Here is an 18,017-nt window from a genome sequence, read left to right as displayed (position 1 = left end):
AAATTAAAATATTAATATAAAATTGAAATGAAGGAGTACAACATAAAAAAAAATTACACTTGCATAAACTTAAAATACAATACTTTTAAGGATTATTGTTGTATTGTGACCAAATATGTTCAACTAAATCTGCACGAAGTTGGTGATGCACATGACTGTCACGTAGTTCGAAATTTGTCCGCAGCTAATCATGAAATCCTCGATTTGAACCTTGGATATGTTGTGCGGGTTCATCACCTTCATCATTGTTGTACCAATTTGTCACCTGCTCCCCCTCATCTTCAACAATCATATTGTGCAAAATAATGCATGTTAACATAATATGTTTTAACTTTTTTCTGTACCAATAACGAGCTGGACCTCTGACAATTGCCCATCGAGCTTGGAGCACCCCAAATGCTCGTTCAACATCTTTTCTTGCAGCCTCTTGTCTTTCCTTAAACAACCTCCTCTTGGGATCTTCTGGACAAGGAAAAGCCTTCACGAAAGTAGCCCATTCCGGATATATTCCATCTGTTAGATAATACCCCTTTGTATATTGAGTCCCGTTGACCGTGAAATTAATCTCCGGAGCATTTCCTTGCAAGACGTTATTGAATATGGGAGATTCGTACAACACATTAATATCATTACGTGAACCTGCTACACCAAAGAATGCATGTCATATCCACAAGTCTTGAGACGCGACCGCTTCAAGCACGATTGATGGTGATCCATGACCTCTTGTAAATTGACATTTCCAAGCAACTGGACAATTTTTCCATTCCCAATGCATGCAATCAAGGCTGCCCAACATTCCAGGGAAGTCGTGTCTCTCATTATGCATTTGAAGAAGACGTTGAACATCATCAGCATTCGGTCTTCTCAAGTATCGATCACCAAATAGTTCAACCACATAACCACAGAACTTGAACAGACACTTGATGGCGGTTGATTCGCCCATGCGTAGGTACTCATCAAGATGGTCGGCTGGAACTCCATAAGACAATTGGCGAATCGCAGCTGTACATTTTTTTAGTGGTGACAAGCCTTTTCTTCTCGCAGCATCATCCCTTTGCTGAAAATAGGAAAAATGACTTTTAAGTGCATTAACTATGCGACAAAATAAATCTCTTCGCATGCGAAATTGTCTTCAAAATATTTGATCTGGATACACCGGGTTTGTGGAGAAATAATTATTGAAGAGCCTCACATGTCCGGCTTCACGATTTCTTTGGATGAGCCTTCTTCTTCGCCGCATCTCGTTATTACTTTGATATGCTTCAACTATTTGTTGACTTTGTTGAAGTATCAATGACATTAGCTCATTCCCCGGATCATAACCTTCGTCGCCAACTTCAACTTGGACTTCGTTTTCACTTGTCGAGTCAGAGCTGATGCAACTTGAAGATTGAGACATTTTGGAGGAAACTAATGCAAGTCTATGTTTAGAATAAGAATTGTAGAGCACAAGGTGTGTATTTATTTTTTTCTTGTCAACGGATATATTCCAACGACTATTTTCTATTAATCTAATTGTACACATATTCCAACGGCTATCTTACTAAAATAATTCTCATTAATTAATTAATTAAAAAAATATTCAACTGATACTTGTTTGGGTGGGTCACCCAATTTATTTATTTATTCATGGATGACTAAAATATTTGGTTCATTAAAAATTGCGATAATAAAAAATTAGACTTAGTGATCAGTACAATAATTGAAAGTTACATTAATTGAAAAGTACAATAATCGAAAATTACCTTAATTGAAAATACAATAAATGAAAATTACATATTCCATCTCCCCTTAATCTCTTGGCATAGATGTTCATGGATGATTAATTGCTCCTCTGTCATTTGCAAAGTGTCATTTGAAATGATTGCATATTCTTTTAATTGAGCTTTGGCTAAGGCAGCTTTTGCTTTCATCTCGGCAGCGTTTGCTTTCATCTCCTCAACTTTGAGTTGTTGTTTTTTCATTTCAACTTCAGCCATTTTTATGCTTGTATACTCAGTAAACTTTGCAAACATATTATCCAAATTTGTTGTCATACCTTCAATGTCTGATTTCATTTTGCCTTTCCCCTTTCTTTTTGCTGCCTTCTGACCCATTGGACGAGTTTCTTCTTCATTTAGGTCTACATGCTGACCCATTGGACGAGTTTCTTCTTCATCTAGGTTTACATGTAGACTCGCATCTTGGTTAGATGAGGTATTGCTTGCCCCCGACTCCAAGGTCCTTGCCTTCTTCGTGCCAACAAGGTGATCAACGGACTGTGGAGTAAAGCTTGGACGATCTTTTATGATTCTCCATACATGCTCGAGATTAAATGCAATACCATTATTTTCCTCGCAATACTTTTCATATGCAAGCCGTAATATGTCCTCATCACTGTGACCGCTACGATACACACTATAAACACTATTGTAATTTGCGTTGAAGCGATATACCTTTTTTTGTATGGTATTGTGTCAGTGCGATCGTATGACACTAGCAATTCTATTAGGTGTACCTGGAGGACGATTCTCATTGTAGTAGCTTGCAATACGCCCCCAAAAAGCATCCACATTCTGATCATTGCGGATGATTGGATCATCACTGATAGTAACAAACGATCTTGCTAAAACCTCATCTTCAACCTTACTCCATGTTGACCGCTTTCTTCTACCTGCAGCGTCGGAATCCACCTTCTCCAAATTTACGAGCTCAATTGGGGATTCACGGTCAGACAGTTGAGTCTCTGGAACAAAAGTCGAACTAAACGGCTCATTTTCCATCGGAGATGTAAAAGGCATACCGGTTGCATGTGGAATAGATGGATAATTTTGTGGATATGGATTATACAGATAATTTGGTGGATATGAACCGTATGGATTTGGTAGATATGGATTATGTGGATAATTTGGTGGATATGAAAAAAATGGGTAATTTGGTGGAATTTGTGAATTTTGAGGAGAAGGATTTTTTCTGGCAAATTTTGGTAATTCACAAAATTTCTAAAAAATTCTCGATTATTTTCATCCATTTCGAAGGAAAATAAGAGAAGAATTTTAGAGAGATTTAGGTGTTGAAAGATTGAAATAAGGTGATGAGTATTTATAGATGAAATTTTATATTTTTTTAAAAAAATATCCGTTGAAATTTGAAATAGCCGTTGATAATAAAAAACTATCCGTTGGCCGTTGTTTCCCAACGTCTAATTGATTTTTTAAATTTTTTTAATAGATTATATATATTGTAGAATAAGTTTATGGTGGCCATTGAGATAATAAGTTTGTGGTGGGCCATAGGGATTTTTTTTATTTTCCTCAATGTTATTTCCTCTCTCTAAAATGCTTGTGGTGGGCCATAGGTATTAAAAAAAATTTAAAAAAAAAAGACATTGAACGCGTTCAATGAATTGAACGCGTTCATGCCTTTGTGTGGGTCCAACCCAATTAATTCTTGCGCTACACTGGTTTGAACGTTCATTGAACGTTATAACAGTCCATGAACGCACCAATGCAGGTGCTCTTAGTTATAAATTTATTTGAGCTTGTGTAATGAGATTAACGAATAAATAAATTAAATTGAAGTTTTATAATTTTCGGTTCATTAGCTGGATATGTTCATGAATAAATTTTTAATAAAAAAATAATAATTTTGATATTAAATTTATATATTTTTCACTATAGATAAATATGTTAAATTTATTTATTAAAATAAAATTATAAATTTTAATGAAAATATTATAATTTTTTCTACATATATAATTTAATTTTTAATAAATATTTAAATTTATAATTTATAATTATTAAGTTTATTTAGGTTCGATAAAAGTTCGAATAAACTCGTGAGGTATGAATATATTCGTTAAATAAAGTTCGGCTCGATTATAAACGAGTTAAATTTAAACATTCAAGAATTCGACTCGACTCGGCTCGGCTCGATTCGATTATACCGCTAGCTAAAATCATTCAAGTTCGACTTTCTTCCATACAATTTTTTTATTTAATGTTATTTATTTTTTCTAAATTATAAAGTTTTGTATAAGGAAACCAACATCTAAATTGTTCTTCATATGAATTTTTTAATTTATTTATTTAATAATTCCAATTTATTTATTTTTAGATTTCTTTGCAACTGTTGGTACTTTAATTTTTTGGTGGGCGTGGAGAATGGTAGATGGAAATTATCAAAGGGCACACCTTCCACTTATAAGCAATTTTCGTTTTAATTGTGAAAAAAATAAAAAAAAAATAAAATACATAAATGCAAATCTTAAATTATGAGTAATACAATAAAACCTAATATTTGGAAATATGTTTGGATAATATATCAATGCACAGCCGGCCTCGAAGGTCGAGATGGGGTCAGGGCGCACAGTGCCCACCTCCAGCAGAGCCTAGGGTTTTTTTATTTAAAACTATATATATATATATATATATATATATATATATATATATATATATATATATATATATATATATATATATATATAAATAAAGTAGATGTTAACAAAACTGTTAATTGCAAAAAATAAAATAAAAAAGGTGGGATCCACTTTTTTTTAAAAAAAGTTATATATTTTTTAAAGTAAATGTCGTGTTAAAAAAATAAATTAAAAAATATATAATTATAAATTTTAAAATGAGAAATGATATTCATCTAGAAAATTCTTAAGGATAAACACATAAATGATGTGACCCACAAAAAATGAAATGATGGATTCCATTATTTATGTATTTATCCTTAAGAATTTTCTAGATGAATTTTCTAAATGAATATCATAGCTCTTTTAAAATATTATGAATTTTTTTTATAAAAGTTTCCCAAACTCTTTGCTTGTAAAGCGACTACTCTAGATTATAGATATCATCTTTGAATCATGCAGGGACAATGCACTAGGCAGCATCAACATCTATACTCAGCTCTTGGTGTAACTCGAGTACTCGACCTAACGAGGCACTGTAGATGCACATGACTTCTTTTGGCCGGAGGGACAACAGCTGCTTAGACTATGGGAGTTTGGTGGTCTACCATTATGCTCAAGCATAATTCTATGTTGCAACTACGCACGTGGACACTTGCTTATTAAAGATAGACTTCCTAATGTGACATGCAAGACTTACCCCATGCCATGGGGAGAATGAGACTAACACTATAATAACTTTGATTTTTTACAGTACGCCATGAATGATGTATATTAAAAGCACTTCATTTATATTATTATTTCCAGTGCACCCATTCATATGCGCTACTAATATTATTATTGTTAAAACTTAATATTAACAGCTCATTATGCACGCTGTTAATAGTCTTATAATAAAATTTATTGATTTTCATCGTGAACTATCCTAAATCTCATCATGCCCTTTCACTTTTCTCTTTGGTCGAACCCTCACTAAATCCTCGATCACTGTTCGTAACCCTCGATCGATGTTCTTGGTCCTTCAACAACTCGCCAAATTGTAAAGGTATTTTTCCTTTCTCAATTACTTTATTTGAATTTATTTTTTTCTTTTCCCTTTTCATTTCCAAATCTAAAGTGGGATATATATATATATGTAAATATCCCGAATGAGTTTTGATATAATCAACTAAATTAAATTAGACTTTGTAGTTTGATCCCTTTTGTCTAAGTGTGCAAGGACTTAGGAACACAAGAAATCGAACGGAAGATGCAGTTAACGAGAAGGATAACACGGGAAGAAAGTCGACGGGGTCGGTGTATCCGAGGGATGAGGAGTTGCAGAAGAATACACTAGCGGACAAGAAGAATGTGCATGTACTTCCGCGGGACAAGAAGCTAGGGAGGAAACTACTCAAGGAGAAGATAGGAGTTGGACTTGGGTGAGCTCAACTATGGACAGTCGGAGTATCACCCAAGTGACCAGACGAAAAATTGGTCAACCTTGAAGTTGACCTAGTCCAGGCGTCCTGACCAGGTCCAAATGCCCCTAACCAAGTCCAAGCACCTGGAGCAATCTTAGCCAGATAAGCGAGACGTTGTAGTGAGGAACGACACTGGAATCCAGATTAGTAGACTCCGAGCGCTTAGACCAAGTCTAAGTGCTCAAGAAGTGATAACCTCTAGAAAAGAATCGTTGAGGAGTGAATCAGATCAATCCAGTCCAGCCGCTCGGGAGGTGCCACATTAGCCAATGGCTAACTTCGACCAGTGAGTTATAAATAGAGTCCTAGCCCTCGAATTTTAAATAGAATACACTATGTAATCTTTATAGTTTTGGTTTTGAACTTATCTACTCTTAATGTTGTAAGAGGCTTCTCCGCCTTCAACAAAGGAGATATTTCTATTGAAGCTTTCACTACCTTAGATTAGTAAACTCCCAAATGCAAATCAAGTAAACTCGGAGTCTTCTCTTAGTTTACTTTTATGCATTTATTTTTATTTAATTAACTTGTATTTCTCCTTACTAAGTTCGACAGCAAGAAAAAGTATTACTTCTAATTGTAGGATATTTACCCCCTTCTAGTCAACCTACCAGGACCTACAAGTGGTATCAGAGCCCAACCATTTTATAAGAACTAACTACCAGCTAAAGCAAAAGAAAGATTGCTGAATCTAGCATCTATCCACCTGTGTTTGAGGGGAGTTTGAGTTTTGGAAACGATGTATGAAGGTATTTTTCAAAATCAATTTTTGATATTTTATTAACAATTAAATATGATTTTGAAGTGCCCAAAAGTAAATATGGAAAAGAACTTGAAGAGTATTATTGGACTAAAAAGCAGCACAATGACTTTATGGCAAATGGTAAGATCGAGTTTCATCTTCTGAGTGTGTTGCCTACTCAAGAACTCAAAAAAATTAACAACTATAATTGTACCAAAGAACTTTGGAAAAAACTCTTGGAACTCCACGAAGAACCAAAAGAAGCAGAATTTGACTCTTCAGTGGATATTTTATTCATCTTTAGAAGACTTCGAGACAGAAGAGGTTGTAGGAACAACACTAATAGTGAACACCTACCTGAAGATGATGAAGCCACTTCAGAAGCGAGCAACGATGAAGGGGGAGCGTCTACCTATGAGCTCGATATGATAAGTGAAGTATGTAATCTTCCTTCCAATCAACTATATGAATGCATCAAAATGTTGTCTAGATATATAAAACTAGATCAAAATATTTAGATTTAAAGAAAAACTATGCATGCCTAGTTTAAATTTTTGACAAACTTAAGAATGAAAATGAAAAACTAAAAAAGCAAATAGAATTATTGAAAAGGGATGCTGCATGCTTAAACATGAATTTCTCATTATTTTTAAATTTTGAAAATTATAGAGCACTTAATTGATATGTTAAAAATCATAGTGGCAAATAACAAAAGTTCCTATAAATTATATTTCTAGAAAATATTTAATTAATATAGATAGAAATTTATTTTGGGTTCCTAAATCATGCTTAGTTTGTTAAATTAATTTTTATATACATGCTCAAATTTAATTTAGTTTATTTTAATGTTGTTTGCAAATTTAAATACTTTGTAAATTTTTTGTTTATGTTTTCTATTGATTTTTTTTTTGAAAACTAAAGACATTATTTGCTAAAAGAAAATTTTTTAAAAATGTTTTTACAATTATATTATTTTATAAAAATATCTCTCAAAAAATGAATTTTAACAATTAAAAATATTTTTAAAATTATTTTTTAAAAAACTAAATGTTTTTCTGATAATGAACTATGTTTTTTGCAATATTGAAAAATTTTAAGATTTTTCAACAATTAATTAATTTTTATAATTTTTTGATAAAAAAATTTATTTTAAAAATTTAAAATTTTCAGATATTAATTTTAAAAAATCTAATTTTTTTTGGCTAAAGATCGTTATATTTTTAATTCTTAGAAAAATCAAAAAGATTTTTAATAAAAAAACTATTTTTAATAATTTAAATTAGTTATATTCAAAATATTTATTACGGTTAAAATAAAAATATTATGTGTATGAAATTTTTTATTATGTTTTGAATGCTTATGATTATTATTGATAAAAAATTTAGGATTTTTCAAAACTTTAAAGTATTTTTAAATTATTTTTACTAAAAATGTGGATTAATTGATAAAAATTATTCCTTTTGAAAATTAATTTCAATATAAAGACATATAATTGAAAATTTCATTTAAAACTCTAGAAAAAGTTTCAATATTTTTCTAATTTTTTCATATTTTTCCTAACATCTTTTTATGCAATCAAAGGAAAGAGATTAGAGATTAAGTTAAGGGAAGGTATATTTAATATTTTTTTTCTTTAATTGATTGTAATTTTCTTTACTTGTGGTAATTGCAAATATCAAAGTTATTTTATTGTTTGTTTTAACTCTAACTTAGCTTGGGTTGATGCATATCAAAAACAGAGAGATTGTAAGTACTTTGTGTGAGTTTTGATGTGATCAACAGAGTTAAGTTAGACTCTGCGGTTTGATCCCTTGTGTCTAAGTCTACGGGAACTTAGGAACATAAGAAGTCAAGCGGAAAACGTAGCTAGCGAGAAGGATGACATGGGAAGCGAGTCGATGGGCTTGATACATCTGAGAGATGAGAAACTGTGAAAAAGTACACCAACGAATGAGAATGACGCACGCGACATTTCTAACGAACGAGAAGCCGGGGATGAAGATTGCGCGAGGAGAATGTCGAAGTTGGGTTTAGATGAGCTCAACTCTGAACGGCCGGAGTATCATCTAAGAAACTAGATGGAAAATCAGTCAACCTAGAAGTTGACCAAGTCCAGGCATCTGAACCAGGTCCAAGCACATGAACCCCAGGTGCTCGGACCAGGTCCATGCACCCGGAGCAATCTTGGCCAGATAAGCGAGACGTTGTAGCGAGGATCAATACTGAAGTCCACTTCAACAAACTCCAAGTGCTCGGACCGAGTCCAGGTGCCCGGGAAGCGATAACCTCTAGAAATGAAGTAATTACGAAGTGGATCGGATTGACCCAATCTAGACTCCTTGACTAGGTCCAGGCGTCGGGAGGCGCCATGTCAGCTAACTTCGACTAGTGAGTTATAAATAGAGCTTTGGTCCTGGAAGTTTAAATAGAACACACTCTGTAATATTTCTAGTTTTAGTTTTAAACTTTTGTACTCTCAACGTTGTAAGAGGCTTCTCCACTTTTGACAAAGAAGAGCATTCTATTAGAGCTTTCATTACCTTGGATTAGTAACCTCTCTGATTTTAAACCAAGTAAACTCGGAATCTTCTTTTACTTTACTTTTATGCATTTATTTTTATTTAATTAACGTTTGTTTATCCTACCTAAGTTTGATAGCAAGAGAAAGTATTAATTCTAATTGCAAGTTATTCACCTCTTTCTAATCAGCGTACTAGGACCTACATGATATTTGCACTTGGGATCATCTTTAGAGTGGTTAGTGGAGTTTTTGGATTTCATGGCTTCTCTTTTATGATTAATGGAAAAGAAATTGATTAACCTCAATCTAATGATACGAGCAAATGTTGTTATGTTTTATTTATGAATTTTTTTTATGAAAAAATCTAAAAATAATTTTTTATGTTTAGAGAAGGTTATATATATATATATTTTTCCTAATTATGCTTAACTGATATTGTTCCTAGTTTTCTTTCATAGAAATTGTTGTTGCTTTTCTCTATGTTTTAACAATGAATTGTAACTTGTAAGTGACCTTCTTCTTTCTTAACATTTTTAAATTCTAAGATATTAAATAAACTCTATTTTAAACTACGAAATTATGAGATCATGGATGTTTTGCCACTAAACCTTTGTATGCCTGAGTTGTAGGAATGGATTTTGGATCTCTGCTCTATTCCTACCTTGAAACGGTGTAATTATAACCGTTACTTGCCTTGATATAGTAGAAAATCATTGTCTGGATTTTTTTTATTCATATGATTAGGGAACTACTTTTTTTTAAGGGTTAAATTTAAGTGAGCAAAATGAACAAAAAAATATAGCAAAACATATGTAGGTGAAATTCAAGTCATATTGTATTCTTTTTTAAAATCTTAATTTATTTTAATAAATTACATTTGTACATTTCAATCTCTTTATGCTATTTTATAGAAAAGTATAGCTACAAGGCTATCAAGAGTGAACTCTAACAATTTACCTAATTCATCACAAGATTTGCATGCTAAAGAGTGAATTAATGATGACAAAATTGTGCAAAAGAGAGAGAGAGAGAGAGAGAGAGAGAGAGAGGGACTAGGTCTATCATTAAGTTGAATTTGGTTAATGGTCAACGAAAGCCCCAAAAGTTAAAGTGTAATGAGCTCGGACAGCATATTGGAGAGTGAAGTGCGCTTCTTTTACATAATAAAAGAATTTGTATCATATACATTAGATAAAAGGAATGATATACACGAAGAATTGAAGAATATGATGTAGAATTATCTTCAGGTAATGTCTTAAGTTACTGAATTTCAATCTTTCAAAGATAATTAAATTGTTGCATGATAGAAAATCTAAATTACAAATACTTATATGAGAAGTTAATGCTGGTCAAGTGACTACACAAAATATTAGTCTTTTGAAGTCTAAATTTATGAATCAAAATTAACAGGGCTTATTTGTAAAGAAACATTATCACCTATCTTTAAAGTAAGTATTAATTAATAAGTCATGCTTTTAATGGATTATATATATTAGTAATACTCTAAAATTAATTATGATTTATTAAAATATTTTATATTATTTTTAAATTTTTAAATAAAAGGATTGTCATATTGGATATATTTTGTGGGTTTAAATACAAAATAATCAATTATATATGAATATTTTAGACATATTTTGATTCTCAAGAAAAGAGTGTAAAATTTAGAGCAATAAAAGTAAAGTAATATCACATTCACATAATGAGCAGGAGAGGTTATACCAATTTAGCTTGTATGATGATAAATATTATTATTTATAAAACTTTTTATAAAAAATTCTACTGATACACTTAATAACATTATTATTTGCTCCTAATAATTTTTATATTTCTATATGTCTCATAATTAAGGAAAAAACAAGTTATGCAGATACACTTATTACAAGATCAAAAGTTTGAATTAAAGGGTCCCCGGGGTTATGATGCAGCGGTAGAATATTCAAGTTGTCATCCAGACACTCATAGTTTGATCCCAAACTATAACGTATTTGCAGAAATTTTTCTTCCAAATGGAGCGCACAACTAATGGATGCTGGGGTTCTAGGTCACTTGCCACGAGCGCTTCCTGATTTGCCCTGGTGGCTGGCGGAAAAATGTTGTGGGGCCAAATTGGTCACCTCTATGGCTAGCTGGGTTTGTCATGAAAGTTTGGATTGAAGGCCACAAGGAAAAAAATTTGACAACCTAATAGTCAAACTATTGGAGAGAAAATGGTAGTAAAACTATCTCTTTGTTATTTATAGAAGATCACAAGTAAAAAAGGACTGTTGAATAAGTGAATGGAGAAGAAATGGAAGAGGAAAGGGACTCCATTATGAATGAGACTTTAGTCCCACATTGGAAGTTTCAAGGCAATTTTGTTGGTTTATATTGATTCACATACATTGAGGTTGTGAACAAATGCATGGCGAGAGACTCTCTCTCACGCGTGAGTGCGTAGGGGGGTGCAAATCTAGGGCCCGAATTTACACTGAATCAAGTTGACTCGAGTGCGACCTGCGCACACGAATGTCAAACCGGTGGGGGCAATAATTTGCCCAAGTGGAACAACCAACATTTTGCCACGTAGATCTTTTTGTTGCTATGAAACGGACAGATTAATGCAGAATAAAACCGACCGAGTAATAATGAGTGAAACGGTGATCGTTTCACTGCTCGGTAATAATGACCATTAAGGTCATTAACTCTGGCCACTGATCTTCCGCTCTGCAGAGTGCCCGTGATAGCGAAGAGATAGTTTACTCCTCTGTCGTTCAACTCTTGCTTGGCAGAGTGCTCGTGATAGCAATTCAGTGCCACTCAGTTCGTCGTAACCACCAGTGCTTGGTCGGATTCACGGTCGGTCGTTGTATCCTGGGAAACAGGCGTCCCTTGTAAGCCTCGAAGCACAGCGGGAGGTGGGCGAATTTGTTTCAAGGAAACTGCGACTCTCACAGGCCTCGGTCAGTTTTCCCGGTCGGCTAGTCTCCTCGCCCGATTTGTCTTTCGCCAGATCAAGTGTCGCTCTGGTCTGCCGCTCTGTAGACCTGCCCTACTGCTCTAGTCTTCACTCTGCAGATCAGCCCTGTCGTTCCGCTCTACAGATCTGGTCTTTCGCTCTACAGCCCAGCCCTGTCGCTCCGCTCTACAGGCCAGCCCCTGTCGCTCCGCTCTGCAGACCAACCCTGTTGTTCCGTTCTGCAGACCTGGTCTTCCGCTCTGCAGACCAGCCCTGTCGTTCCGTACTGCAGACCTGGTCTTCCGCTTTACAGATCTGGTCTGGCGCTATACAGATCTGCTCTACCTCTCTGGTCTTCTGCTCTGCAGACCAGCCCTGTCGCTCCGCTCTGCAGACTTGGTCTTCTGCTCTGTAGACTTGGTCTTTCGCTCTGCAGATCTGGTCAACCGCTCTCCAGACCTGCTCTAACGCTCTGGTCTGCCGCTTTGTAGACCTGCTCTACCGCTCTATAGACCTGCCCAGCCACTCTTTGGCACGTAGCAAAAACCAACCCCTACTGGCAGCCTGAGATTATCCGTTCAGGTCATTTCGACTGTAAGTTGAATTTAATTCAGTGTAGCTTAAATTCAACTAATACTCATAAATCTCCGGCATTAGATTATTTGTGTCCAACAAGGACAACCTAAATTGCTTAATTTTTTCAAAACTTATCTATTATTTTTTGCATAAAGAAATAGAAGAATGTCCACCTTAATCTCAAAACACAACTAACATTGCTATAATGATGAAATTGACCTTATATCTGGCAAGGAAGCACAAGGTAGAGTGTACGAAATGAGCTTTAGAGTTATACCATTGAACATTAGAGCTTCTATGCAACAAAATAAAACTATTAAACAACTTCAAAGTATGGAGCATAACCTTCAACAAGAAATGCAAGAAATGAGGTCCATATTTTCTCAATATAGAAGGCAATAAAATAAGCAATAGCATTTAGTAATTAAATAACATAATATAAAACATGGAAGAGTGATTTTTTTTTGTTCTTGTTAGTAAAATTATATTATAGTGACATTACTTGACACAATTTGTCTTAATTACCTTGATTTTTTGTGTTCTTGTTCATAAAATTATCTTATGATGACATTACTTGACACGATTTGTTTGTAAAATTAGGTTGCTAGTAATTGCATTGGTAGCAGTATTGGGAATGATGTTGATGGTGGTAGTGATATCAATGGTGCAAAAAAAAAATGGTAATGTTGATAATGTTAACCAACATCTAGCCACAACTCAGGTAACTATCTTAAAATTATGTTTTTTCTAAACTACAAATTTATTATAACAAAAGTCATGGTAGAATTAATAACTTTATATTGTCATACAATCAAAATTAAAAAATATGAGTAGTGGAGACATCGATGATAATACTAATGTATGTTTATGTTGATGGAATTGTTACAGAAGGTTGAATTACATTCACAAATCCAAAACTAAAAGTGCATCACATTCTTCTTGGTGGATATTGTTGGAAAGCTTGGGTTGATAAAGTTTTTGTGGAGGTGGACCTAATTCGACCATATGATGAAATGTTTTTCTCGAGGATGCAATAGGAAGTACTGTCTCTTGTTTATCTAAATATATAGTTTTGTGTGACTGATATAATTTCTACTGGTTTTAAAGTCATATTTAAATTTTTTAGGAAAAGAAAGCATGTTACTAAGTTAATTTCTTGTTACTTTATTAAAAATATCTCTTATTAGATAATGGAGAATTGACATGAATTAGTTTTTATGTGATATCTTATTGTTTTGCTTAAGTGTGGTATTGATGGTTAAATATGGTATGATAATTGTTTAAGTTTTGATTTTGTTTTTGTTTCAATTTTGGTTCATGATATTAACACACAGTGTTAATAACACATTTTATACGTTGAGAATAATCTAAATTGTAGTTGCACCGTGCGTTATGATTAATCTTAACTACAACGCAGCACTGTGATTAACTTTAACTACATTACGCACCGTGCGCTATGAATAATCTACATTGCAATGCGCATTGCATGCTATCAATATCTTCTGACTTTCAACAATTTACAGTTGTGTAACATCTGATGTGCACTGCGGATAGCATAATAACACGTTGCTAAAAAACCAAATTTGTTGTAGTGTGAGGAGTATCTCTTCTTCAGCTGCTCAATTAGCAAGGCCTTGTAGACCAAATTGCACACTTGGCTAGGTATTCGTCAGGAGATGAGCACCACAATACAAATGTTATGAGTCTTCAAAGGGAGATTAGAGACTCTAGGCATATTACAAAGATGAGAACCATGGTCATGTCTTGTATGGTATATCTTATTTGCTAATCTAGAAATCATTGTAATTTTGATGGGAGTGTTGAATCTTAACATGACATGCATCTAAATCTAAACACATGAACACTTAGACTTATCAAAAAGAAAAGAGAAAGTTAGCAAGTAAAGAGTTCAAAATAGAGTTGGCAAGACAAAGATCCAATAGGATTTAGCTCGGAAAGTTGAAGGGTGACTAAATGTTTGGTAGTGAAGGAAGTCCCAATAATTTCAAGTTTGACTAGATGTCAAGCAAGTGAAATCCCAAAGGAGTGGCTTCTAGTCATGTGGAAATCTCAGGGGGTCATGTTAAAGATGATTATTAGATGCCAAGCGAGTGAAAATCCTAAAGGAGTGATCTTTGGGTATGTGGAAGTCTTAATATGTTAAGGTTGATCAAGGTTAAACAAGTGGAAGTCATAATATGTTAAGCAGAAGTTCTAGTGGGTCAAAGTTGATTACCATTGAAAAATGAAGTCTTAGAGGTTAGACTTCTCGGCAACAGAGACTTCATCCATTACACAGCATGAGTCAATCTACCTAACCTTCAAAACTTCATCTATTGCCTAATGTCAATTAACCTAGATCTACCAAGACTTTTATTATCTATAGGCCTAACCTTCAAAACTTCATCCATTGTCTAATGCCAGTTAACCTCGACTCACCATGACCTTCACTTATTTAGTCCCAGATCATCCTTAATCTACTAAAACTTTCACTTGTCCAGCCTCAAATCGTGAACACTCATTTATGCTTAGAGGTCACTTCTTCAATACTTTATCCTTGTGTGTCCAATTAACTTTGACATGTTAAGACTTCATCATCTTCTAAACATCTAATCTTCCTCGACTCACTAGAAAACATATGATTACCCTTCACCTATCAAGACTTCCATTGTCAAACACTTAGTCCCACTTAATTTGCATGAACTTCCACAACCAACATATATTGGGCATTCCTCTTATCAACTTCATGTAGAACTTTTCTTTTATTAATTCTTTGTTGGACTTTTTATTTGTCAATTTCCTATTGAACTTTTTTATATACCAACGCTTATTATATTCCTATCTTTCGACAATGCTAACATATGTTGGGTGTTCCACTTTTGTCAAATATCTATTCCACCTCAATCCATTTCAACTTCATTCAATATCAAACATCTAATCAACTTCGGATACTTGAATATTAACCTAACTTAAATTAACCTCAACTATATTGTCCACAATAGAATTATGCTGCATATCTGGATTATGCAAAAAAAATTATGTTAGCTTCTTGCAAAAGCAGGGTAAGGCTGTGTACAATGGATCCTTTTCTAGAATCCCGCATTGCGAGAGCTTCGTGCATCAGACTGTCTTTTTTTTTATATTTGTCCAAATATTAAAACGTGACCCTTAGTCTATGAGAATAAAATTAAGTTTGATTGTACTAATAATCTCTATTTTTTTTTTAATGTTTGACAACATAATTAAGGTAGATATATTCATCAATTTAAATTTTATCTTTATTGCCAAGTTAAATGCAAAATAGAGTAGTGCAATCAACGTAAGTAGCCATTACGAAGCAGAGCAGTCAATTATATGAAGGATCAGTCAATTTAGCTGTAACAATTAGTCGACTAATTATTAGTTCAGTTCTTGAGAGAGCATTTTTGAATTTCCAAATCTTTCTTAAACAGTCAAAGTAAAAGAAAGGAAGCCAAAGTAAGGTCAATTAAAGTTCTTCTGTATTATATATATTTTTACTTATCATTTCTATCTTTTGTTTTTTTTACTGAACGAGTTGAAGTGGTAAGATATTTCTTTAACTTTGTAAGCTATCCTAAGGATTCCTAAGGATAAATATAAAGACGTTTTGAGAATAAATAAGTGATCTATTAACATACTATACTTAATGGAATTACGGTTTCTCGGCCATATACATTAATTTATGTTATAATATATTTATATTTTTTTTGTTTATATTGTCTTATATTTTTATGTACTAACATTTATAGACAAAAGATAATTGTTCATTATATTTTTGTGAAGTACTAACAAATTTTATATATCTTATTCATGGTTAAATATGGTATGATAATTGTTTGAGTTTTGATTTTTTTTTTCAATTTTGGTTCATGATATTAATACACAATGTTAATAACACATTTTATACGTTGGGAATAATCTAAATTGCAATGTAGACTACATGCTATCAATATCTGTGGGCTTTCAATGGTTTACAGTTGTGCAATATGTGATGTGCGATGCGGATAGTATAATAACACGCTGCAAAAAACCAAATTTGTTGTAGTGTGAGGAGTATCTTTTCTTCAGCTGCTCAGTTAGCAAGGCCTTGTAGACCAAATTGCACACTTGGCTAGGTATTCGTTAGGAGATGAGCACCAAAATACAAATGTTATGAGTCTTCGAAAGGGAGATTAGAGACTCTAGGCATATTACAAAGATGAGAACCATGGTCATGTCTTGTATGGTATATCTTATTTACTAATCTAGAAATCATTGTAATTTTGATGGGAGTGTTGAATCTTAACATGACATCCATCTAAATCTAAACACATGAACACTTCGACTTATCAAAAAGAAAAGAGAAAGTTAGCAAGTAAAGAGTTCAATATAGAGTTGGCAAGACAAAGATTCAATAGGATTTAGCACGGAAGTTGAAGGGTGACTAAATGTTTGGTAGTGAAGGAAGTGACGAAACGTGACCCTTAGCCTATGAGAATAAAATTAAGTTTGATGGTACTAATAATCTCTATTTTTTTTTTGATGTTTGACAACATAATTAAGATAGATCTATTCATCAATTTAAATTTTATCTTTATTGCCAAGTTAAATGCAAAATAGAGTAGTGCAATCAACTCAAGTAGCCATTACGAAGCAGAGCAGTCAATTATATGAAGGATCAGTCAATTTAGCTGTAACAATTAGTCGACTAATTATTAGTTCAGTTCTTGAGAGAGCATTTTTGAATTTCCAAATCTTTTTTAAACAGTCAAAGTAAAAGAAAGGAAGCCAAAGTAAGCTCAATTAAAGTTCTTCTGTATTATATATATTTTTACTTATCATTTGTATTTTTTTTTTAGTGAACGAGTTGAAGGTGGTAAGATATTTCTTTAACTTTGCAAGCTATCCTAAGGATAAATATAAAGACGTTTTGAGAATAAATAAGTGATCTATTAACCGACTATACTTAATGGAATTACGGTTTCTCGGAAATTAATTTATGTTATTATATATTTATATTTTTTTGTTTATATTTTTATGTACTAACATTTATAGACAAAAGATAATTGTTCATTATATTTTTGTGAAGTACTAACAAATTTTATATATGCGCTGTTGTTTTTATATTTGCATCTTTTAAAAAAAATATCGAATTAGGTAATATTGAATATGATACCATCGCAATTTAATTTTTTTATTGATCATTCAAATGAATTATTTTCAAATAAACTATTAAAAAGTTGCCACGCGTCCTCATGGTGGCTGGCTCCATTCGTTTTTGGTCTACCGCGGGCGGCTTCGCTGAGTCGCACTCCAAATCTCCAGTAGGGAATATTCCAAAGCTTATTCCGCAAAAATCTGCACACGACACGGAGCGATCT

This window comes from Zingiber officinale, chromosome 5A (genome assembly GCF_018446385.1).
Source record: "Zingiber officinale cultivar Zhangliang chromosome 5A, Zo_v1.1, whole genome shotgun sequence".
Taxonomy (NCBI): Eukaryota; Viridiplantae; Streptophyta; class Magnoliopsida; order Zingiberales; family Zingiberaceae; genus Zingiber; species Zingiber officinale.
This window is presented reverse-complemented; position numbering follows the sequence as displayed.